At 47.8% G+C, this 24,808-nt stretch overlaps 1 protein-coding gene across 1 annotated transcript in view; it reads right to left on the reverse strand.

The window, feature by feature from the left end:
• CARS2 (cysteinyl-tRNA synthetase 2, mitochondrial) overlaps nucleotides 1-24,808 on the reverse strand; it is a 442,315-nt gene that overhangs the window by 276,024 nt on the left and 141,483 nt on the right. The window lies entirely within an intron of this gene.

Consider the following 24,808-nt stretch of genomic DNA (forward strand, 5'->3'; position numbering starts at 1 on the left):
CAATTGCTTCCATTCAATGATAGACAAGGACGAGAGTGATTCTAGCTCTGAAGGATTGTGATGCCCTTAATTTGAACAACATCAGTGAAGTAATTAGGCAAGGTTTCTGGACTTGCTTTGCTTCAGGTCCTCAAACATTAGGGGCCACATGTATCATTATTTCAAATAGCAATGACTTAATTGCAATGCTCTGTATATCGTAATTAGGTAATCGCTATTTGAACGTATGAAAATCCATGGGCCACTTACATCAAACAATTTTGCATTTGCAAATGGTGCAAATCGGTAATTTCGGCCTTTGCGAATGCAAAATAGACTTTCAAGATGTATGAAAGGCTTTGTAGTCGCAATTTTATGTAATTGCAAAAATAGCGATTACTTAAAATTGCAACTACAAATAAGTAATCGCAATTTGCGATTCCCTTACCACATGAACTAAGCATTTTCTAAATGCAAACTGTGCATTTAGGAAAATGATATCACCATCGACTTCAAGTCGATGGTAACCATGTGCAAATTTTGAAGAAAAAAAAACAAAAATGTATTTTTTAAAGTGCCATGTGGCGCACACATGTTCCTAGGGCTTGTGTGCGCTTTAAATGTGCACATTTTGGGGGGGGGGGGTGTTTCGAGGGGCACCCTTGGCTTTGCAATACCTAATTTGTGATTACCAATTAGGTAATCGCAAATTAGCTAATGAAAAACCATTCACACCCATGGGCCTTTAGGGTCTTAGCAACGAGTGGAGTACTATTACCTAATAGCGATTAACTATTTAGTAAATCGCTTTTTGGTAATATTAAGGAATCACAAAATCTTTGGCGATTCCTTACATACATAGCATTTTCCAATTAACAAATAGCGATTTGGATAAAATCGCTAATTTGGTAATCGCGAAATGACTTTCTGATACATGGCCCCGAGTTTCATTTAGTATTTCCTAATGGGTCTAAAATCGACCTACCCCATTAATATTCTTGAGGCAGTTCGCAATTTGCAACCTATTTGGAATCGCTAAAATCATAGGAATTGTGGCCTGCTGGGGTCAGCAGACCATCATGTCTGTGATTCCTTTTAAACAAAGCAATATATATATATATTTTTTTAAATACAGACCGTTTTCCTTAAAGGAAAACAGGTTGCATTTAAAAAAGAAAAATGAAAAGTTTTCTTTTCATTTTTCAAGAGCAGGCAGTGGACCCTCAGAACCACTGCCAGCTCTTTAAAGTTCTTACAAGCATTCACAAAGAGAAAGGGGTTCCTTGAGGACCCCTTACAATTTGCAAATGGGTTACCACCTACTTGAAGTAGGTGGTAAAATGCAAATGTTTTGCAACCGCATTTCGGTTGCAAAACATTCCTACATACCGCTGCGATTCGATATTAGGAAGGGACGCTATAAACACAACCCTTCCTAATGCCGAATCGGTATGTATTCGCAATTCCAAATTGCGATTCGGTAACCTGTTGCTGAATCGCAAATTTGAATTCATACATACCAAAATGCATTTTACCGGTCACAAAAAGGCCTGATTCTGTGAATCGGGCCGTTTGCAACTGGTAAAATGCATGACACATGTGCCCCTAGACCTTTTATAGTGAGATTGTTAGTTTATTGAGGTATTGTCTAAACCTTTTTATACTTAATTTCATTCTTATTTTGCTTTGAAAAGCAGAAGTTTGAAGACTTAAAAGTTGCTTTATATTATGTATATAGCTTTTTTCTAGCTCTGTTAATTTTTTACTGTTGACTACCGCAGACGCAGAAAGCAGAAAGGGAGTGAGCTTTGAAGTTATTGCTCTTCCTCTATCGAGCTTTGAAAATCTTCTCATGGCTTTTACAATTGTGTTTGACTTTTGCTTCTTAATTTTCATGTGAACTAACCAAGAGAGGCTTAAATTAACAGTTAATTCCAATTATGCATAGCAGTCTTGTTGCTCTATGATTGCATTACCAAGCTCCCAACCAATGGGTTTCACTTTTCCTCTCAAAAAATTGCAATTTTTGTTTTGAAAAAGTCAACATGAAAATCAATTTCAAGGTTGCAAGTGTTCAGTTTGGATAGCTGGTGCTTCAGACCTTATGGAGTTAAAATCAATCAATCAATCAAACATTTGTAGAGCACGCTACTCACCCGTGAGGGTCTCAAGGCGCTATGGGGAGGGGGAGAGCAGCTACTGGTCGAACAGCCAGGTCTTGAGATGTCTCCTGAAGATTAGCAGGTCCTGGGTCTGACGCAGGTGAAGTGGGAGGGTGTTCCATGTCATGGCGGCGAGGTGGGAGAAGGATCTTCCACCAGTGATCGTACGGCGGATGCGTGGGACGGTGGCGAGTGCGAGGCCGGCGGAGCAGAGCTGGTGGTTCGAGGTGTAGAAGGACAGTCGTTCATTGAGGTAGCCTGGTCCGGCGTTGTGGAGTGCTTTGTGAGCGTGGGTGAGGAGCTGGAAGGTGATTCTCTTGTTGACCGGGAGCCAGTGCAGATCTCTCAGGTGGCCGGTGATGTGGCTGTGGCGAGGGAGTCAGAGGATGAGGCGTGCGGAGGCGTTTGGTATGCGTTGGAGTCTCTTCTGGAGTGTGGCCGTGGTTCCTGCCGTAGTCCAGCCTGCTGCTGACGAGTGCTTGGGTGACCGTTCTTCTGTTTTCGGTGGGGATCCATCTGTAGATCTTGCGGAGCATGCAGAGGGTGTTGAAGCAGAAGGAGGAAACCGTGTTGACTTGCTGGGTCATCGAGAGCGTTGAGTCCAGGATGACTCCCAGGTTGCGTGCGTGGCTGGTGGGTGTCGGGGCAGCTCCCAGCGTGGTCGGCCACCAGGAGTCATCCCATGCGGAGGGGGTGGAGCCAAGGATGAGGACCTCCGTCTTGTCCGAGTTCAGTTTTAGCCGTCTGGCCTTCATCCACTCTGCGACGGCCTTCATTCCCTCATGGAGGTTGGATTTGGCGGTTGCTGAGTCCTTGGTGAGGGCGAGGATCAGCTAGGTGTCATCGGCGTATGAGACAATGTTGAGGTGGTGTGCTCGGACGATGTTGGAGAGCGGTGCCATGTAGATGTTGAATAGGGTCGGGCTGAGGGATGATCCTTGGGGTACGCCGCAGGTGATCGTGGTGGCTTCGGACCTGAAGGGGGGGAGGCGGACTCTCTGCGTTCTGCCGGTGAGGAAGGAGGTGAACCAGTCCAGGGCTTTGTCTCGGATCCCTGCGTCTTGGAGGCGTGTGCGCAGGGTGTGGTGGCAGACGGTGTCAAAGGCGGCCGAGAGGTCCAGGAGGATGAGGGACGCAGTTTCGCCGTTGTCCAATATGGTCCTGATTTCGACAGTGGCGGCGATGAGGGCGGTTTCGGTGCTGTGATTGCTGTGGAAGCCGGATTGGGAGGGGTCCAGGACGTTGTTCTCCTCTAGGAAGTGGGTCAGTTGTCTGTTGGCAGTCTTCTCGATGACTTTCGCCGGGAATGGGAGCAGGGAGATGGGTCGGAAGTTCTTGAGGTCCTTTGGGTCCGCCTTGGGTTTCTTGAGGAGGGCGGTGATCTCAGCGTGTTTCCAGCTTTCTGGGAAGCTGGCGGTCTCGAAGGAGCTTTTGACAATCTTTTGGAGTTGGGGTGCGATGATGAAGCTTGCCTCGTTGAAGATGTGGTGGGGACAGGGGTCGGAGGGTGAGCCGGAGTGGATGGTGTTCATAATTTTGATGGTGTCTTCGTCGTTGACGTTGTGCCAGGAGAGTAGAGGGTCGATGTGCTAGGTGGGTGTAGAGTTGGGGGTGATGGTGTCTGTCGTTGGTATCTGGGTGTCGAAGCAGTTGTGGATGTCTGCGATCTTGCGGTGGAAGAAGGTAGCCAGGGAGTCGCAGAGTTCTTGTGACAGCGGTATGTCACTGGAGCTGGGGGTGGCGAGTTTTTTCCCGATGTTGAAGAGCTCTTTGCTGTTGTGTGCGTTGTTGTTGATGCGTTTTTTGAAGGAGGTTATTTTGGTGGATCGGATAAGTTGGTGGTGTTTGCGTCTGGCGTTCATGAGGGCTGCGTGGTTGTCTGGTGTCTGGTCATTGCGCCAATGTTTCTCGAGTCTTCTGCAGGTGTGCTTGTAGTTTTGGAGGTCGGTGTTGAACCAGATGGCTCTCGTGTCGGTGCGCCTGTTGGAGGGTTTGCTGATCGGGGCGAGGGTGTTGGCACAGTCGTCGATCCATTGTCTGAAGTTGTTGGCTGCTGCGTCGGTCTCGCAGGGCTCGGGCGGAGGGTCTCGGGAGAGTGTGGTGGTGAGCTGGTCATTGGTGACTTTTTTCCAGTTGCCGTGTGGGATGCGTTGCGGTTGGTTGTGTGCGGTGTGTTTCTCGCAGGAGAAGTGGATGCAGTGGTGGTCTGTCCAGTGGAGTTCGGTGGTGTGGCTAAAGGTGACGTGGTCGCTGGCGGAGAAGATGGGGTCGAGCGTGTGACCGGCGGAGTGGGTGGGTGTCGTGACGAGTTGTTTGAGTCCGAGGTTGGCGAGGTTGTCGATCAACGTTGTGGAGTTGCTGTCGTTGCCGTTCTCGAGGTGGAAGTTCAGGTCTCCGAGGAGGATGTAGTCTTAGGAGGCGAGGGCGTGCGTGCTGATGAGGTCGGCGATGGATTCGCTAAACTGAGGTCGGGGTCCCGGTGGTCTGTAGACAAGTGTTCCTCTGAGGGTGGTGTTGTGGTTGACGTGGATCTGGAAGTGTAGGTGTTCGGCCATGCTGAGGGAGTCTTCGTTGTTGGTTGAGATCCTGATGGTGTTCCTGTGGACGAAGGCTATTCCTCCTCCTGGTTTGTTGTTGTTTTGGTCCCTGCGGGTGATCTTTAGCCATCCAGGATGGCTATGGCTATGTCGGGCATCAAGGAGGTGTTCATCCAGGTCTCTGTCAGGAAGGCGACGTCCGGGGCGGAGGAGTCGAGCAGGTCCCAGAGTTCGACGGCGTGCTTGTGGACTGAGCGGGTGTTGAGTAGTACGCAGCTGAGGAAACTGTTGTGGCCTGCCGTGTTGGGATGGGCAGGACGAGCAGGTGTGCGCTGGCTGGTGCAGCTGCAGTTTTGGCAGGTGAAGGGTCCGTGGGTGAGCTTCAGGGTGGCCTGGAAGCAGGTGGAAGTCCGTCCGGCGTTGAGTGCGTGGAGGGTGTTTGCGTCGTAGCAGCGACGGATCTTGTGGTGGTCGCCATATGAAGGAAGGGGGGGCGGGAGCAGAGGACGGGAGGCGGAAGGGTGCGGGATCGGGGAACGGGCCGCAGGGGCAGCAGCGGCGGGAAACTGGCACAGAAGGGAGCGGAGCAATCAAGGGTGAAAACAGCTAAAGTAAACAAAATAAAAATAAAATGGGCGGACGGCAGTACAGGCACACCAAGGGTTGATGCAGGATACAGTGAATAAAAGTAAAAAGAGAAAAATAATTACGGGCGACAATACAGGCACACCGGGGTGGAATGCAGGCAGGGGACTGCGGCGCAGGGACAGGCAGCAGGCTCGAACCCTGACCGGCACAGAGCTGGGGGACTGGAGAGCGGCTGACGGCGGTGCTGCTGGGGAGTGCTGGCCTTGAACCAAGGGTCAAGGTTTCACATGCGCTCCCCCGCAGCGGTCGCCATATGAAGGGGAGAGGGGCGGGAGCAGAGGACGGGAGGCGGGAGCGTGCGGGATCAGGGGGTGGGGCCGCAGGGGCAGGAAACTGGCACAGAAGGAAGTGGAGCAATCAAGGGTGAAAACAGCTAAAGTTAATGAAATAAAAATGGGCGGTCTGCAGTACAGGCACACCAAGGGTTGAAGCAGGATACTGTGAATAAAAGTAAAAAGAGAAAAATAATTACGGGCGACAATACAGGCAAAGGACTGCGGCGCAGGGACGGGCAGCAGGCTAGCTGGCTCGAACCCTGACCGGCGCAGAGCTGGGGGACTGGAGAGTGGCTGACGGCGGCGCTGCTGAGGGGAGTGCTGGCCTTGAACAAAGGGTCAAGGTTTCAAGGGTCAAGGAGTGCTGGCCTTGAACCAAGGGTCAAGTGGTTAAAGAGAGTAAAACAATATAGTCAGCATACGCCAAGTTAGTAATACCTTGGTTACTAGCCTTTAGCAGTAAATGCTTGACTCCATCTAGATACCTTGGGAAGTCAACCATGTACAATGAAAACAATAAAAGGGCTAAAATACAACCTTGTTTAAGACCATTTACTGATTAAACTTTTGATGAAAAATAATGTTTGTAGGCGTTAATTTGACTCCTACCCAAGTCTTTTTTATGTAATTTGATTAAAAAATGAAGCAGGGAGGGATCAATGCTCCATTTTAACAATTTATTTCAAAGTCTTTAAGAGCTGATTTTATCAGAGAGGAACTGTAATCAATAAAAATAAGCGCAGAGAGTGATGTTTTTGACTCTTGCTTTCTTTGCCAAAATGGTCAGTGCTGCAATGTTGTCAATTGTCGAACAGCCTGGAGGGAATCCTGTGAGGGTGAATGGAATTAGGTGATTATTGAATAATTTTCCTTCACAGTTCAGCAAGGCTATGAAGTGATAATTCCAAGGGTAAAACTTCTGTCCTTTTTAAAAAACGGGTGAATAATGGACTTCGGAATAGACCCTGCTGCAATCACGTGTGGAAATAATTTAATTAACATTGAGTTCCCAGGATAGGGTCAGTTTTTAGCACATCTATTAGTAGCCCATTCGGAATAAGACTGAGGACCTACATGGAGGCATGGCATATCTTCTACCTCAAATACTCCATAAACCCCCCTGGAAAGAATCACCCTACTTAAGGCAGCAGAAAACCCATGCCATGTTTACCAGGCAGGTCGCTCCCCTCACCGCCACGCAGCCCCCTGTGTGACCACTGACCGCTGCTGCATTGTGTCTGCCTGCGTTAAGAGTGACTGTGCCCTCCTTCTCTTCTGTACCCACGAGTGAGTGATTCTCCCCCACTGTACCTGTGTATTTTGCTGCCTTGATTGTTCCCTTCTCCTTTGGTGCCCAGATTGTGTCCCTTTTTTCTTCTGTCATTCCCTACGTCTTCCCCTCGCCGCCCGTTTCCCGCCGCCGCGTCCCGTAGCTCCGCCCCCTCGCACCCTATTGGCCGCTGCGTCCCGTAGCTCCGCCCCCCTCACACCCTATTGGCCGCCCCGCTCCCACCTCCCAGCTGCTCCTCCCTCCCTCTCCCACTCATATGGAGGCCGCGCAGCGGTAGAGAGAGCGACCTCTGACCCTGTTTACCAGGCAGGTCGCTCCCCTCACCGCCACGCAGCCCCCTGTGTGACCACTGACCGCTGCTGCATTGTGTCTGCCTGCGTTAAGAGTGACTGTGCCCTCCTTCTCTTCTGTACCCACGAGTGAGTGATTCTCCCCCACTGTACCTGTGTATTTTGCTGCCTTGATTGTTCCCTTCTCCTTTGGTGCCCAGATTGTGTACCTTTTTTCTTCTGTCATTCCCCGCGTCTCCCCCTCGCCGCCCGTTTCCCGCCGCCGTGTCCCGTAGCTCCGCCCCCCTCGCACCCTATTGGCCGCCGCGTCCCGTAGCTCCGCCCCCCTCGCACCCTATTGGCCGCCCCGCTCCCACCTCCCAGCTGCTCCTCTCTCCCTCTCCCACTCATATGGAGGCCGCGCAGCGGCCGCGCGCAGCGGGCGCGCCGCTGGCGCGCCAAAGGCACGCCTAAGGCAAGCCCGTCTGCGCCCGTCCGCGCCTGGCCCACGCCCAACGCCAGACCCCCTGGCCCCCGCAGATCCCAGCCCACCCGCAAGATCTACAACGCCGCCACTCTCATCGCACTCAACACCGGCCGGAGCCCCGGCTGCTGCAGAGCCACCCCAAGACGCACCCACGGACCCTTCACCTGCCAATGCTGCAAGTTCTCCTGCATCCGGACCCGTACCGCACCCGCCAAGCCAAGCACCAACAGCAACCACCTGAAGCACCTGAAGTGCATCCTGCTCAACACCCGCTCCGTCCACAGGCACGCAGTGGAACTCTGGAACCTGCTCGACGCCACATGCCCAGACGTCGCCTTCCTCACGGAAACCTGGATGAACGCCTCCTCAGCACCCGACATCGCCATCGCCATCCCGGACGGATACAAGATCACCCGGAGGGACCGCGCCAACTAGAATGGAGGAGGCATCGCCATCGTCCACAAGAACACCATCCGCATCACGACCAACTCCGAAGACACCCTCACAGCCGCCGAACACCTGCACTTCCAGATCCACACCGACCCCAAGACCACCCTCAGAGGCACCCTCATCTACAGACCCCCGGGACCTCGCACACAATTCAGCGAAGACATCGCCGACTTCATCAGCCCGCACGCCCTCCCCTCCGCTGACTACATCCTCCTCGGGGACCTCAACATCCACCTGGAGAACAACAACGACCGCAACACCACCACCCTGCTGGACAACCTCGCCAACCTCGGACTCAAGCAACTGGTGACCACCCCCACCCACTACGCCGGCCACACGCTCGACCCCGTCTTCTCCTCCAGCAAGGACATCACCTTCAGCCACGCCACCGGACTCCACTGGACAGACCACAGCTGCGTCCACTTCAGCTTCAGAAGGACCACGACTCACCACCACCCGCAACTGGTCCCCCGCAGAAGCTGGAACAAGATCACTGCCGACCAGCTCACCACATCCCTGAGCCAGAACCCCCCCACCAGATCAGCGAACCCCAACCAAGCCGCCAACAACCTCACGAAATGGATCAGCAACTGCGCAGACAACCTCGCTCCACTGAAGACCCCCCACGCCAGACCCGGCACCAAGAAAGCATCTTGGTTTACCGACGAACTCAAGAGCTCCAAGAAGAACTGCCGGGCCCTCGAGAAAGCCTAGCGCAGAGACCCAACTACAGACAACATGACCACCCTCAAGCTCGCCACTCGAAGACATCACCAGCTGATCCACGCCACCAAGAAAACCGCATTCAAGGAACGACTGGACAACAACGCCCGCAACAGCAAGGAACTCTTCAACATCGTCAAAGAGCTCTCGCAAGACCTCTGCAACTCGCTCGCCTCGTTCTTCCACAGCAAGATCGCAGACATACACAACAGTTTCAGCACACAGCCAACGCACCCTACGACCGGAACAACGCCCCCCACCACCACCCTCCGCGCCTGGACCCCAGTCAACACCGAAGACACCATCCGCACGATGAACTCCATCCACTCAGGATCTCCAACTGACCCCTGCCCTCACCACGTCTTCAACAAGGCCGACTCCGTCATCGCACCCCACCTGCGGGACATCATCAACGCCTCCTTCGACACCGCCACCTTCCCAGAGAGCTGGAAGCACGCCGAACTCAGCGCCCTACTGAAGAAACCATCAGCGGACCACACCAACCTCAAAAACTACCGCCCCATCTCGCTCCTTCCTTTTCCGGCCAAAGTCATCGAGAAAACCGTCAACAGACAACTGGCCGCCTTCCTCGAGACGAACGGCTCCCTCGACCACTCGCAGTCCGGCTTCCGGGCCAACCACAGCACCGAGACCGCCCTCATCGCAGCCACCGATGGCATCCGAGCTTTGCTCGACAACGGGGAAACAACGGCCCTCATCCTCCTGGACCTCTCCGCGGCGTTCGACACGGTCTGCCACCGCACCCTAGTGCAGCGCCTCAACAACATCGGTATCCAGGAGAAGGCACTGGAATGGATCATCTCCTTCCTCGCCGGAAGAACACAGAGAGTCCGCCTACCCCCGTTCAGATCCGAGGCCACCGAAGTCATCTGCGGCATACCACAAGGATCATCACTCAGCCCCACCCTCTTCAACGTCTACATGAGCCCCCTCGCAGCCATCGCACGCCAACATAACCTCAACATCATCTCCTACGCCGACGACACCCAGCTGATCCTCTCCCTCACCAACGACCCCGCCACCGCCAGAACCAACCTACACGAAGGGATGAAAGACGTAGCCGAGTGGATGACGAACAGCCGCCTGAAACTGAACTCAGATAAGACGGAAGTCCTCATCCTGGGATCATCACCCTCCGCCTGGGACGACTCCTGGTGGCCCCCTGCCCTTGGCAGCGCACCCAAACCAACAGACCACGCACGCAACCTGGGCTTCGTCCTGGACTCCTCCCTCTCCATGACCAGACAAGTCAACGCCGTCTCCGCATCATGCTTCAACATCCTGCGCATGCTACGTAAGATCTTCCGGTGGATCCCCACCGAAACAAGGAAGACGGTCACCCAGGCCCTCGTCACCAGCCGACTGGACTACGGCAACTCCCTCTACGCCGGAACCACAGCCAAACTCCAGAAACGACTCCAGCGCATCCAGAACGCCTCAGCACGCCTCATCCTGGACGTTCCCCGACACAGCCACATCTCCGTACACCTGAGAAACCTACACTGGCTCCCTGTCAGCAAGAGAATCACGTTCCGACTCCTCACCCACGCACACTAAGCTCTCCACAACCAAGGCCCAAGATACCTCAACGACTGCTTGACCTTCTACACTCCCACCCGCCAGCTTCGATCAACCAGCCACGCCCTCGCCACCGTCCCCCGCATCCGAAGAGCCACAACAGGAGGAAGATCCTTCTCCTACCTGGCTGCCAAGACGTGGAACTCCCTCCCCATCCACCTCCGCCTGACCCAAGACCACCTCTCCTTCAGGAAGCAACTCAAGACCTGGCTGTTCGAGCAGTAGCGGACCCCCCTCCCCCAAGCGCCTTGAGACCCTCCGGGTGAGTAGCGCGCTATACAAATGCTTGATTGATTGATTGATGCAAAGCCACATTCACCCTCTCCATCCCAAACCCTTTGCAGGCTCATCAGATGACACTGGATCAGTCAGTCTGGTCACGCCCGGCCATCTTCAGTGGAAGCGATCTTGCAGCTAATATTAGGCGAAATCAGGGAGATGAAAGTTTCGCACGAGAAGACTGATAAAGAGATAAACAACCAACTAGGTCAGATTAACTCAAACATTCAGCTGCTCAGCTCGCAAGTCCAACAAGTGGAGCAAAGAGAGTAGACTCTGATCTAGAAGACTGCAAGAATAAACAAGACTGTAAGACCTTGAAGCTGCTTATCTGCTCCCTAATTCAAAATATCTGCAAACAATTCTGTTGAATGTTGGTGACTTTCGTATAAAAGAGCAGATTTTCACCAGTGCTGGGATAAAGCATAGCAAATCTCAGAAGATTATTCCTTTAGAATTTTTTCGGACTTGTCTCATTAGCAGCGCGTAGGCACAAAAAGTTTAAGGCACTGATTGGCAGCTTCAAGAGATAAGCGGCACCAGCGGGGATTGTTCAGCAATCCAAACTGACAATTCTCTATAAGGGACAATCACAGATTTTCATCTAAATTGAACAGCCCAAAGATTTTTTACAAACTATCCATAAGTCTGATGTGGGAGGGGGAGAAGAGAGCAAGTAGTATGGGTAGGAGTGCCTCAAACAGGATGGCAAGGCATGCTATTTCTATTTATGTTTTGTCTTTCAATTGAATGCCTCTTGGTTTGCTGTGTATGCTTTAAATGGCGTGTAGCAGTATGGATCGTCCCTGATCACCTGTTGATGCAGATTGGAGTACATTGCTAGGGCACTCGTCAATGGGAAGGGAGAAGGGGGAGGCGCCGTGTGCACTCAAGGTTGGGTGGGGGAGAAGTGTCCATGGGAGTCCGTGACGGGCCAGGCTCAAGGGGCGGGGGGTCGGGGCTGAGGGTCACAGGAGGGAAGAAAAGCTTAGGTAGAAAAATTCAGAAGTACTATGCTCCTCAAATAACCTGGATCCATGAGATCAGCACAACCTCTAGGTATCAGGAGAAAACTCAATTTTACCCAGTCAGTTAAACGGGTATGAATGTTAAAAGTTTAAGGATCACATCTTGCAATGTCAATGGGATCAACATTAACCCCAAATTTAGGTCCATGCTGGCATGGTCGAAAGTATCTAAAGCACGGATTATTCTTCTCAATCAATGAAGGAATTGCGAAGCGCACTACTCACCCGTGAGAGTCTCAAGGCACGGGGGGGGGGGAGAGGGGGGCAAGCTCCAGGTCCTGAAGGTGTGCAGAGTAGAGGAGCGTCTGATGTTTACCGGGAGCTTGTTCCAGGCCTTCCACCGGTTCTGTTTCTGTGGATGCACGGGGTTTCAGCGAAGGCGAGGTCGGCGGAGCTGAGGTTTCTTTTGGATACATGGAAGGAGACTCTTTTGTTGAGGTATTTGGGTCCGGTGTTGTGGAGAGATTTGTAGGCATGGGTGAGTAGCTTGAGGTTACTCTCTTCTCAACGGGGAGCCAGTGGAGGTTTCGCAGGTGTTGGGTGATGTGTTCATGTCATGGGATGCCCAGGACGAGTCTTGCTGCGGTGTTCTGGATGGTCTGGAGTTTGCGTAGCAGGGATTTGTTGATTCCAGTGTAGAGGGCGTTTCCGTAGTCCAGTCTGCTAGTAATGAGTGCATGGGTGACCCTCTTTCTGGCTTCGGGGGGGATCCACTTGAAGCTCCTGCGAAGGATGCGGAGGGTGTTGAAGCAGGTGGAGGCGACGGCATTGATCTGGCGGGTCATGGTGAGGGAGGAGTCGAGTATGATGCCGAGGTTCTGGGCGTGGGGGTGGAGGGTTGCCCAGGGCGGTGGGCCACCAGGTGTTGTCCCAGGCTGAGGGGGTGGGTCCAAGGACGAGGACTTCTGTCTTCTCTGAGCTGAGTTTCAGACAGCTGCTGCTCATCCAGGCTGCAACGTCTTTCATTACTTCCTGGAAGCTGAGTCTGGTGGCTTCAATTTCCTCCAAGAGATCCATCTCAAATTGGCAGCAAAGCAGCTTAGTACTCCAGGATTTATCTCACATGCATAATTTGCATCTGCTAGTGTAGCTGTTAGGGGGGGTGGCAGTATTGATCTTGCACAATTTTTTTATGCCAAATGTGAACAGGTGATAGAGGATTAAAGGACTAGATGGATTTTGGTGAACGTTATGATTCATCAACAGCTCCTTCATTTCATAAACTACTATGGTCCTATTGAGGATGATGTTTCCACCCTCAACGAAGTATATAAGTTTATGATGCAATAAGGAGGGCTGGTGGTCTTAGAGGGGATTTCAATGTAATTCAGAATGTTAGATTAGACTGTTCACGAATAAATAATCCGAAAAATAAGCCAAGGTCATTGTCATTTTTTGCAAAACTGAATCGTGATTTCGCACTAATCGATCCTTGGTGGGCTGGCCACCTGCAGGGGAAAGAATATACTGCATGATTGACCTATTTTGGGTGTCTCACTGTTGCCATAGAAGTAAAACAGGCATATTAGCTAACCCCTTTTCCGACCATTCAACCCCTTTCATGGATTTATTGTTAAAAGATTACAGGGCCGAGCAGCCTAGATGGTCCTTCGAAAAGTCACTATTAACTGATGGACAGAATGGAGAACAATGTCATACATTCACCCCAGTACAGAGATCTGGGCCTAAATCCCTTTTTATTTTGCTCCCCCTGGCATTCCAGTTTGAAACCAGCCATATGCAAATCAGTCTTGACCCTGCTCCCTAAACTAGGTTGGCATGGTGAGCATAAGAATGATGTATTTAACCCAGATCTATTGACTGGGGGTGAATGTTTTGATTTGTTCTGCATTCCGTCAATCAACTGTGTCTTTTTTTGGGGGGGGGGGGGGGGGGGAATATTTTTATTAAGATTAACCTCATATCACAGCCAGGTACAATCAACTGCAACATGTTTCTTAAAAGACCAAGTGTTGTCCTTCCCGTTGCCACAAAGAATGTTACATATAAACAAATGAGCTCTACCATATAATTGTGTGTCTTTTGCTTTCTCGCACTAAGTGCACCAGACATGGGTCACTGTGCCGCTGGATTCAAGCCGTCCTGGCTGATGAGGGGTGAAACCCCGAAACCGGTCCTAGGATGGTTGTTTTCTGTCCAGGGAGGTCCTGGTTGGCAGTTCAGGCTGGACTGTTCCCATGAGGCACAGGGTCAGGACTGATTTGCATATGGCCAGGTCTAAACTGGGGTGGCATGGGGAGCAAAAGAATGATGGATTTAACCCAGATCTCTTGACTGGGGTTGAATGTTTTGATTTGTTCTGCATTCCATCCATTAACTGTGTGTCTAAGGATTAATTCACGGTAAGATATATAGGCAAAGATCCATCTTTTGCCATTTGGGGGCCATTAAAAGCCTTTATTCGGGAGGAAGCGATCTTGTTTAGGGCACAAATGGATAAGGAAAGGAAGGAACAGGCCATGGCCCTTCAGTCTGAACTTTATCGAGCCACGCTTACATACTTTATACTTCATACATCCATTACTAGAGCAAATGTATTAGAAGTGCGTCAAAACTTAAAAGATCATTACATGTCTAGAGAAATAGTAAATCAAAACACTTGCTTCTAGAAAAGCTACGAGGAAAGCGAGCGTGTAGGACATTTCTTAGCATGGTCAGTTAAGAAGAAAAGGAATAAGGAAACTATTAAAGCGATTTTTGATGCTGCCAAGAGTCAAATGGTCACCCAGCTGAATTCAATCAGCAAGGTCTTCCGTCAACATTATACTGGACTCCATACACTAGATAACCAACCCGCTTCCGAGCATATTGAGGCGATTTTGCATCCGATACGGCTACTTGTTCTAACATGTGACCTGCAAGCAACTGCTGTTGTCCCCGTCTCATTAACTGAGATGCAGGATGCAATAAAGACACCTCCAAATGCGAAAGCTTGCAGGAGCGATGGTCTGCCAGCTGAAGTATATAAGCTGTTTGAAACTCAAGTGGCTAAATTCTTAGTGTTCTTTTTAATAAAATTCTAGAAAGTTGTGAACTGCCAAGCTCATTCACTGAATCAGTGATAGTTATCTTCCTCAAAAAGGGAAAACCTCCAGAGAATCCGGGCTCATATCGTCCAATCAATCTGTTGAACAGTGACTATAACATTTCTGCAAAAATTATTACAAGCAGACTAGTCCCGTTAGCACAGAACCTGGTCCACACAGACACTAGAGTTTTTTTACCTACTAGGCAGATCTCATCAAATACCAACATTTTGTTACAGGCTATCGCTTATTACTCAGCAAATACTATAAATGTGGCTATTGTCATGCTCAATGCTGAAAAAGCTTTTAATCTAGTAAACTGGGAGGTCATGCTTACTATACTACTGTGCTTTGGGATCCCTCGGAAATTGGTCCACCTACTGAAAAATCTATATAAGAAGACTGACTTCTACTAACCCCGCGATGCCCTCTATATTGGCATTCTCTTATTTACAAATTAATAACTTCTTAAGAGAAATTGGACAGGAACGCGCTTGCCGAGAATATTAGTAAAGCTTATTTTGGGACCTGTCTTAAATTAATTGAAACTGGTTCAGTCAATTATACCAGAAACTGCAAAAGGAAGTGGTTCCTCCATTTTTGCTTAAAGTAGCAGCCGCCACAGAATGCAAGATCGACCAACGCTCGTGGGCATGGTACAATCAAATGGCCCATAAAGCCATTCGCGAATCAAACTGTAGAAGGATGGCTTTCTGTTAAAAATGGATGCTGATTTACACCCCATATTGCATACAAAAAAATGTTTTAGATGTGGCCAAGATACAGGTGACTGGTTACACATTTGTTTCACATGTCTATTTTTATATTTTTGTGGGAAAAGATTTTCCAAGCTATCAGCCATAAGCAACAGGTCAATCTAGGCCCACACCCCTATGGGGCCATATGATCTCTCTACATAGGAAAATCACTTTACACCAGCAACAGTGCCTTATTATTGCCTCATTGATTGCCAGATCTCTATTTCTAAAAAAAATGGAGATCTATCGAGATGCCCACTTTTAACCAATGGTTCAGTAAGATGAAGGGGGCCAAACAACATGAAGATTTGTATGCAAAAAGAATTGGAGCTAACAAATAATGTAGGGAAATTTGGTACATTCTGCAAAATAAGTTGTAATATAATGTAATGAATTATTCCTTTTGACGCTATACAATATTTGTAATTTGGTCACTCTCAGAGGGCTTTCTATCCAGCTTTGTGATCTTTGTCTTGTATGCTGATTGGAATTTATATGATTTATTAACTAGGTGATGTTATCTTTTTTGTTTATCTTCATCACATAGTTGAACTCATGATGGATATTTGCAATGAACTTTTTCTACTTGATTAATAAAAAACAATTTTTTTTAAAGAGAAGGTTTAGAGGAATGCGATGAAATCCATTTACCCAGATTCTGCTACTCAAAGTGACTCAATATATATTTTGTAGGCTTCCTGTTTCAAACACTTTGAGGTAACCAAACCAAACATTCTATTAGTAGTGTGTAATTTCTTCATATAGTACAATCTTTCATTTCTCTGCAGGATTTCAATAGTTGAAGTGTTTATATATAAAAATGTGTGGCAAATGTATAGAAGTTGAAGGGATGACCATTTAAGCTGTTTATAGCTCGGATTTATTTTACTCTAGTATAATGATCCTACTCAATAAGAAGAAGATACACAAAGTTCTGGGATGTTTCCTTAAAACTTACTTTTGTAAGATATATTAGACAATCTGATCAGAAGAGAACTAGATTTGAGAAGTAAGGGGACTACAAGTTTATCATTAATCAGATCAGTGCATTTGTTGCCAGCACTAGCATATATAACGTGTGTGTATTTTTGGTAAAGCACACATTCACCCACAAGGGTATCTTGACGCTGAATAACATATGTTTATTGTTACCCAACTCAATGGTACTCATTTTATCGACCTCAGAAGGATGAAAGGTTGAGTGGACCCACCATGATTCGAACCTGTGACCATGAGGTCGAACACAGGCCCCTACAGTGGACGCATTAGTCCACTAGGCCACCACAGACCGCATAAAGGGTCATGGGTTGCCTTATTGTTTTGTTTTTGTTTCTTTGGAAAAACAATTGTGAACAACATACACGCACATGCATCTTGGAAAAAATTACTATGTAATTGGTAAGATTTAACATTGTTTTGAGGATTTAATGTGTTCACAAATAATTCTGCTGAGCACTTTGAACATTGTTCGCTTTGCTCTAATGTAAATTTGTGATAGGCCAGTGAGCACTGCCACTGAATGCTTTCAATGGAAGTAATATTGAAAAACAGCAAAAGTGCATTAATATACATAGATTTAAAAGCAAGAGAAGTACTGATTTTGCCACCCACAACAGCAGTTCTTTTATGGTTTTTATAGCTCCTTAACATTTTTAAACGGGGCATGCTTTCAGAAATGGTATACATTCTGTTTGTAATTGCTCCATTTTGTGGTGAAATGAATGTAGGACCATAATAGTGTAATATCAGGATAGGATTTTAATTGCCTTTCTCTTTTCTTTATCACAATATTGGTCAGAGTTTTATGATCACATCTCCCCTTCTTGCTGCATCAACATGTTTCAACGTTATTAATTTAATGGGATGTTCCTTGGGACTGGAACCTAGGCTTAAAATGGTATTGTTGTAGTCTCATGTGAGAAAATGACAGCATCTCCAATTCAACACTATTTTAAATAGTATTGTGGTGAAGATTAAAAATGGGGCAGATGTGGTACTGAAAAATTCTGGACCCGTGTTATAAACATCGTCGTATCATAACGATTTTGGTATCAGCAGACCGAGAATGATTACAATACTATGCACAAGCATTATATTCATATTCGGGTGACAAAATCACCCTGAAATCAGAGTTTCCGTCCTGAACCCTCGGGTTCCATTTGAACGGCAGCCATTTTGTGATTGCCCTCACATAGGCCAATGACTAAGGCCAAAAACGAGTCTGAAGGACACGTACACCTTTGCTGACTCCTCTGTGACCTGGGCAAGCTGACTCCACTGCCTGAAGCCAAACCTGTTCGGCCAGTTCCTTTCCCAGTGGCCGAACGAGATTAGTATCAAGGCACAACATATCATAAAACCTTTCATCACACACAAACCATGCCCAATCTTACACACACCTGTCCCTGTTTCTTTCTTTATGACTTGCTTTACGAGGAGGAGGTGCCCGTTTTTATTGGGAGTCTGTCGATATCTGATGAAAGTACTGAGCCTTGCCGGGTAATTGATTGAGGGCTGGACAAACTGCAATATGGGCTTGTCGTCATGACTCTGCTTTTTCTTTGTAGTGAAAATATGTGAATGGTCAACTGTAAAATAAGGAATGATTGCCTAAAGCATAATATTTTGTATAAAAAGAGAAGGCTGGCTTTGTAAGGTTGAGCAGTCTCCTGAGAATATACACCGTGTTGTACTTCTAGGATACCTGTTACTGGCTGCAGCCAATAAATACGATCTTTGACTTCACCAAGAAGACTCTGTGTTTCTGTGGTCTGAAACAGGAAGGACTCGAAGTCTTAGGGTGTGTTCCCTGGCACCGCTGGGTTCTGAAAAACCCAGTACTTCAGTTGGCGCCCAACGTGGGGCGATTTCAGCGGTACTGGTCCAAGCCAGAGGTTCGTGAGGAGCTTCGTGTGAAAATTCTGGAGGAAGGCCGCCACTTCATCGACCCCTGTATGTCGACGTGGTCCGAAAGTCTTTGCTGCGAGGTTCCCCGCTTCCCGACGGCCACGAAGGACTGCTGCCCTGACTATCGCCCTGTTTTGGACCCTTGATGATTGGTAGAGCGAAACGATAAACGAGTCTTCTGGTGACGTCATCGATACCTCAGTTAAGTATAAGTGGAGCGTCTCCCAGTCCTTAGTTTGGTTCTTAGTTTGGTATCCCCTTGGAATCTTTGATTTGGAACTTGCAAGTACCAAAGCCGAGGGATTTGTGTATTCACGAGATTATCGTATTCGATAATCCTTTGAAGTTTGAAGCTAGACTGGAGAGCGAAGATGCCTGGTCTTAGCAGACTTGGAAATGTGTTTTGTTTTGGTTGTAATAGGGATTCCCGATTGGAGGACTCGTGTCCGGTTCCTCCGATTGGAACTCCAACCTATGAACTATACGTGAAACATGGTATAGGCCCCCTCACATATAATGAAGTATGGATCCGATACACCAGGAAAGATGGTGTTTTAAAATGTCCCCAATATGGTAGTTTTGACACAGAGATTCTGGATAATCTGGAGGCTAAACTTTTTAAGAAGAAAGCCCGGCCGGCGATGTTTGACTCTTTCCACCTATGGCGTAAGGAAGCCAAACAGAAGGAAATAAAATTAGCAAAGAGAAATAAGAGAGAAAAGGGTATCTCGATAATGCAAGCTGCTATGCAGTTTAAAGATAATGAAGAAGAACAGATGAGTGAGCAGTTGCACAGGCAACGTAAAATGGTAATCGATAAATGTTATCCAGTTTTGCCGCTTCTTCAGCAAGATGCAGCAAAAGAACTTGAGAAAGATCCTTTAATGTCACACTTGTTGAGTTCGCCACCCCCTTATGCGCAGAATGCTACAGCACCTCCGCAACCTTTAGTTGTGCAACCTCCGGTTATTGTGCCTCAGGTTCTTCCACAGCCGCCAGCTCCTCTTCAGTTGGCTCCTACTCCTATGGCGCAGCCCCCTCAAGGGCCGCCGACTTCGCTACCTGCTCCATCTGTACTTCCTACGACTTTGTCTACTACATCGACTGCCTCTTCTGGTGTTCTTCCTGATACAGCCTCTGTGTCTGCATCTGCGTCTGCCTTGCCTTACTCTGTTTTTCCTCCTGTTCTTTCGTCAACTTCTCCTTCTGTCCGACAGAGAATGACAGATACTGTTGCTAGCCTTATATTTCCTCTCTTTGGGTCATCTGGTGTGACCCCTGATTCGGAGCGTAAGCAGTCGCGTAGTCAACTGCCTAATTCTCGAGAGAGAGAAATGTTTGACCGTATGGCGCGTAAATGGGTTGCTTACCCTTTAAGATATGATGTGGAGTCTGTTATGGATGTCTTCCGTCAATAGGAAGCACCGAAACAAAGATACGTTTTTGAGAAAATGTGTGCTTTCCTTTGTGTGGAATTGGAGGATAATGATTTGGAAACAAATCCGCCTGATTTGTGCCGTGTACGGTTTGAGTTTGAAAAGGGCACGATTGTGGGTTCCGATGTTGAGAAAGCAGTTGCGACGTTGTTGTCCTTTAGGAATAAGGATCCTTCTCAGTCACTGTTTGAACATGACTCCTCTGTTAAAAAAAAAGTGCAACAGTACCCAATGAGAGAAGTCCCTCCGGTATGGAAGGACGCCGTTGCGGCTGATGTCGCTAATCAAATTGATGCTGTTCCAGCTCATTTTCAGCGTGTTTGGGTACATGTTCCTTGGAAGCGAGCTGAAGTTTTAGCCCTTAAGCAGACTTTGCCTGACCCCCGTAAAAACCCTGCAGGGTATTATAAGGAATTATCACAGACTGCAGACTCATGCATTATGAATTTAGCCGACATAGACATGTTATTTGGGAATGTTGTTCCACAGCCTTTGTGGGGATTGATTCGCCATACAGATCATGCGCAAGAGTTAGGTGACTCATGGGCTAATATTAGTGCTGCAAATGATAGACAAGTTGGTGGTGCCAAGCCTGAGCCTTTGGTAGCAGAACTCCCTGCTAGGATCATTACTTACATGAAGACTTTAATGCCTGCGATGCGTGTGAATTGGGATAAATTGTCTGCGTGTAGGCAGAAGATGAAACAGTGTCTGATTTCTTCACCAGGTTTGAGGAAACGTTTATCGACCACAGTGGTCAAGATATGAGTACAGAAGTTGGTCAACGGTTGTTCGTTGACAAGTTTGTGCACAATTTGCTTCCCGAGCTGTGTAAGAAATTGAAAGATTCAGAGAGTTCTTGGGCCGTTTCCTCTTCAGCACAAATATTGGCTACTGCACAGTACTACGAAAATAGGGATAAAGATGAGAAGGATAGAGCAGAAAAGAAAACTAAAGAATTAAAGACGAAGGTTCTTTTACAACAGGCATATCCGCCACGTGGTGGTCAGAGTAACTATCAGCAACCTCAACAGTTTCAGAGAAACTCGCAAAGGTTCGAGTTTTCTCAACCACGTGTTCCTGTAGGTCCCAATCAGTGTTCATATTGTAAAGAAGAGGGTCATTTCAAGTATAGTTGTCCTATTTTGTTACAGCGTACGAATGGTGCTTCTGGCGCAAGAGGTCGAGGTGTTCAACAAGCTCCTAGAGGTAGAGGACGTGGAAGTTTCCCCCAGAACGCGCGTTCCCTTCCGTCTCAAAATTCTCAATGAATAGTTTTGACCAGCAAAATAACGCGTCTGGTAGGACGGCTCAGTACTATGCTGACGACTACTATGCAGAAGATGAGAATATGGAAAGTAAAGATTGCTAGGACAGCCATAGACAAAGAGAGGGAGTTGTTTCAGTTCCAGTAGATCAGAGTGGACCTTATGTTAAGGTGATTACATCAGGTGTGTCAGAGCCTTTTGTGTTGGATACTGGTGCTACAAAGAGTTCTATTATGCACTCAAAACTCCCTGGCGCACCTTTGTCTGGCGAGATGAATGTTACAGTAGGTTTTTCTGGCGCCCCGGTTAGGAACCCGATTTCTAGTCCTATGTCCCTTTCTGTTGGACCTTGTAAATTGGAAGCACCCCTTATTCTGACGACAGGTTGTGGTGAAAACTTGTTAGGATTGGATTTGTTGAAAAGATTGTATGGGACATTATATTGTTCTCCTTCGGGAGTACAACTTACACTGGGTAGGAAAGTGATCTCTCCAAAGTATTTGTCAAAGGATAAACTTCCGACCGAATTGTCGTTTCTTCCTGATATCCTTTGGGCTACTGGTCCTAATGATGTGGGTCTTTTGGAAATACCGCCATATGTTGTGACATTGAAAGCCAATGTTAAATTGCCACGCATTCCGCAACACAAGATTTCTAGTGAAGGTGAGAAGGCGTTGCTAGCGATCATTTATGATTTAATTGAAAAAGATGTAATTGAAGAGACAAGAGGCAACGTTTGTAATAGTCCTGTTCTGCCTGTTTTGAAACGTACTGACCCTTCTCAGCCACCTGTTTACAGGTTCGTGATTGATCTTAGGAAGGTCAATAAAAAAGTTGTGCCACAGTTTCCAGTTGTTCCTGATATCACTGCCCTATTGACTATGATTCCAGCTTCCGCCACCTGGTTCTCGGTGATTGACTTAAAGAATGCTTTCTTCAGCATCCCGATTGCCGAGGAGAGCAGGGATATTTTTAGCTTCAGTTTAGGAGGCCGAAGCTTTCGCTTCAAACGCGCTCCTCAAGGCTACTGTGAAAGTCCATCAATATATAGTCAGGCTTTAAAAACACAGCTTGATGCAATTGTTTTACCTGATGGCGCTACCCTTATTCAGTACGTAGATGATTTGCTAATCGCTGCAGATACTGAAGAGATTTGTAAAGAAGCCACCTTGTCGTTGTTGCGTCATTTGTCTGATTTACATCACAAAGTGTCCCTTTCAAAACTGCAATATTGTCGACAAGAAGTGACCTACTTAGGTCATCTCTTATCGAAGGAGGGAAGGAAACTGACCCCAGAAAGAATTCAGGCAATAGCAAAATTGAGTGTGCCAAGGACACAGAGAGAAGTACGTGCTTTCTTGGGCATTACATCATACTGTAGACAATGGATACCGAATTTTTCTTTGCTGGCCAAACCTTTGGTAGCATTGACCTGTAAAGATGCACCGAACCCCGTTCCGTGGTCTGAAGATTGTCAGAAAAGTTTTTCCGAATTGCGTAATGCATTGTGTTCGGCTCCTGTGTTGGGTACCCCCGACTACAGTAAGCCCTTTACACTGTATGTCCATGAGAAAGAGGGTTGTGCATTGTCAGTGCTGACACAGTCTTTTGGAGACAAGCAGCGTCCATGCGCGTATTTTTCGTCGACTTTGGATCCGGTAGCTAAAGCATTGCCGAGTTGCTTGAGAGCCACAGCATCAGCAGCTGTTTCTATTCGACAGTCTGCTGGGTTAGTGATGAATAATATGTTGATTGTGATGGTTCCACATGCAGTGGACACGTTGTTAAACAGGACCAAGACACAGCACTTAACTAGTGCTCGATTGTCAGGTTACGAGTTGACACTGTTAGCGAGTCATGTGCACATAAAGAGGTGCAATACGTTGAATCCAGCCACGTTATTGCCGATTTCAGTAGAGACAGATGATGTCGAACAGCATGATTGTTTTCTCAGGACAGAAGAAGAAACGAAAGGGAGAGTAGATCTTAAAGATACTCCTCTTGTAAAGTGTGATGGTACCTTATGGGTGGATGGTTCATGCTTCAAGCTTCCGAATGGTGATACGACTGCAGCATATGCTGTCACGACTTTGCATACGATTGTTGAAGCTGCACGTATACCACATAATTCAGCTCAAGCAGCAGAGTTGATTGCACTTACAAGAGCGTGTGTGTTATCGAAAGGAATGAAAGTGACCATATATACCGACAGCCAGTATGCGTTTGGTGTGGCTCATAATTTTGGACGATTGTGGAAAGAACGTGGGTTCCTGACTTCGCATGGAGCAAAAATTCAGCATGGTCAGTTGGTGAATGAGCTTCTTGAGTCACTGACCTTGCCGTTACAAGTTGCGATTGTGAAATGCAGTGCACACAAGAAGGTTACTGATGATGTTGGTCGTGGCAATGCATTTGCTGACGAAATCGCAAAAGAAACAGCAAAAGATGTGATGAATCGAATGTATGTTGCAGGCCCTGCAAGATGGGTTGGTGACGTTGGAATGTGTGAAGATACGATAGAGTGTGAAGTCTCTTCAAGCTGAAGCTTCAGAGAAAGAGTTGAATATGTGGAAATAAAGTACGGGTAAATTGGATGAAAATGGTTGTTGGGTTGACTTGTCAGAACATCAGCGATGGTTGTTACCCGATGCGTATGTGCTTGCAGTGGTGACAATGGCTCATGGAATGGCCCATATCAGTGTGAAAGGGATTTGTAAGTTGTTGGCTCCAGTATGGCAAAAATGCTGGAATTCCTAAATGTGCAGAGAATGTGGTCAAGAATTGCATGGTGTGTCTGAAATACAATCCTGGTAGGGGAACCCCAACTCCAGCTGGTCATTTTGCGCCTCCAACGTATCCGTTCGAGGTTTTGCAGCTAGATTTCATACACATGGAAAGGTGCAACAATTTGAAATATGTACTCGTTGTTGTTTGTGCCTTTTCAAGATGGGTAGAAGCATATCCCTTAAAAGACAACACTGCCTTATCCACAGCTAAAGCCCTTGCCAAAGAATTCTTCCCTAGGTTTGGAATGCCGAGAATGGTCTGGAGTGATAATGGGAGTGAATTTGTGGGTCGAGTGATGAAAAAAGTATGTGAGGGGCTAGGTATCCAGCAAAAATTCCACGCTGCAAATCACCCCCAATCAGCTGGACTAGTAGAGTGCTATAATGGCACGTTAAAACTGAAATTGGCAAAGATACAAGCGAGCTCTGGTCTTAAATGGCCTGACGCTCTGCCTTTAGCACTCCTATCAACAAGAATGACTGTGCATTCGCGAGTGGGACTTAGTCCCTATGAAATCGTGTTCGGCCGCCCAGCCAACATATGGGAAGTGCCGAGGCCGACAACATTCAGTGAGATCGAACACCCTGTACTGCTTGATTATTTGTATGAATTGACGGCTAAATTGCGTGTTCTACACCAACAGGTTCACGATACTCTGCCTCAGGTCTCTGAAGCTCCAGGACATCTTATCGACCCTGGATTATGGGTGCTGGTCAAGAACTTCCAGCGGACAAAGAATGATCAGCCCCGTTGGACCGGCCCCCACCTCGTCCTTCTCTCAACAAGATCAGCTGTCCGAGTGGAAGGAAAAAAGAACTGGATCCACGGTGTACACTGCAAGAGGGTCCCTTTGCCTCTACCGTACGACCGGTGGGTCC

The sequence above is a fragment of the Triturus cristatus genome, chromosome 8, assembly GCF_964204655.1.
Source record: "Triturus cristatus chromosome 8, aTriCri1.1, whole genome shotgun sequence".
NCBI classification, from domain to species: Eukaryota; Metazoa; Chordata; class Amphibia; order Caudata; family Salamandridae; genus Triturus; species Triturus cristatus.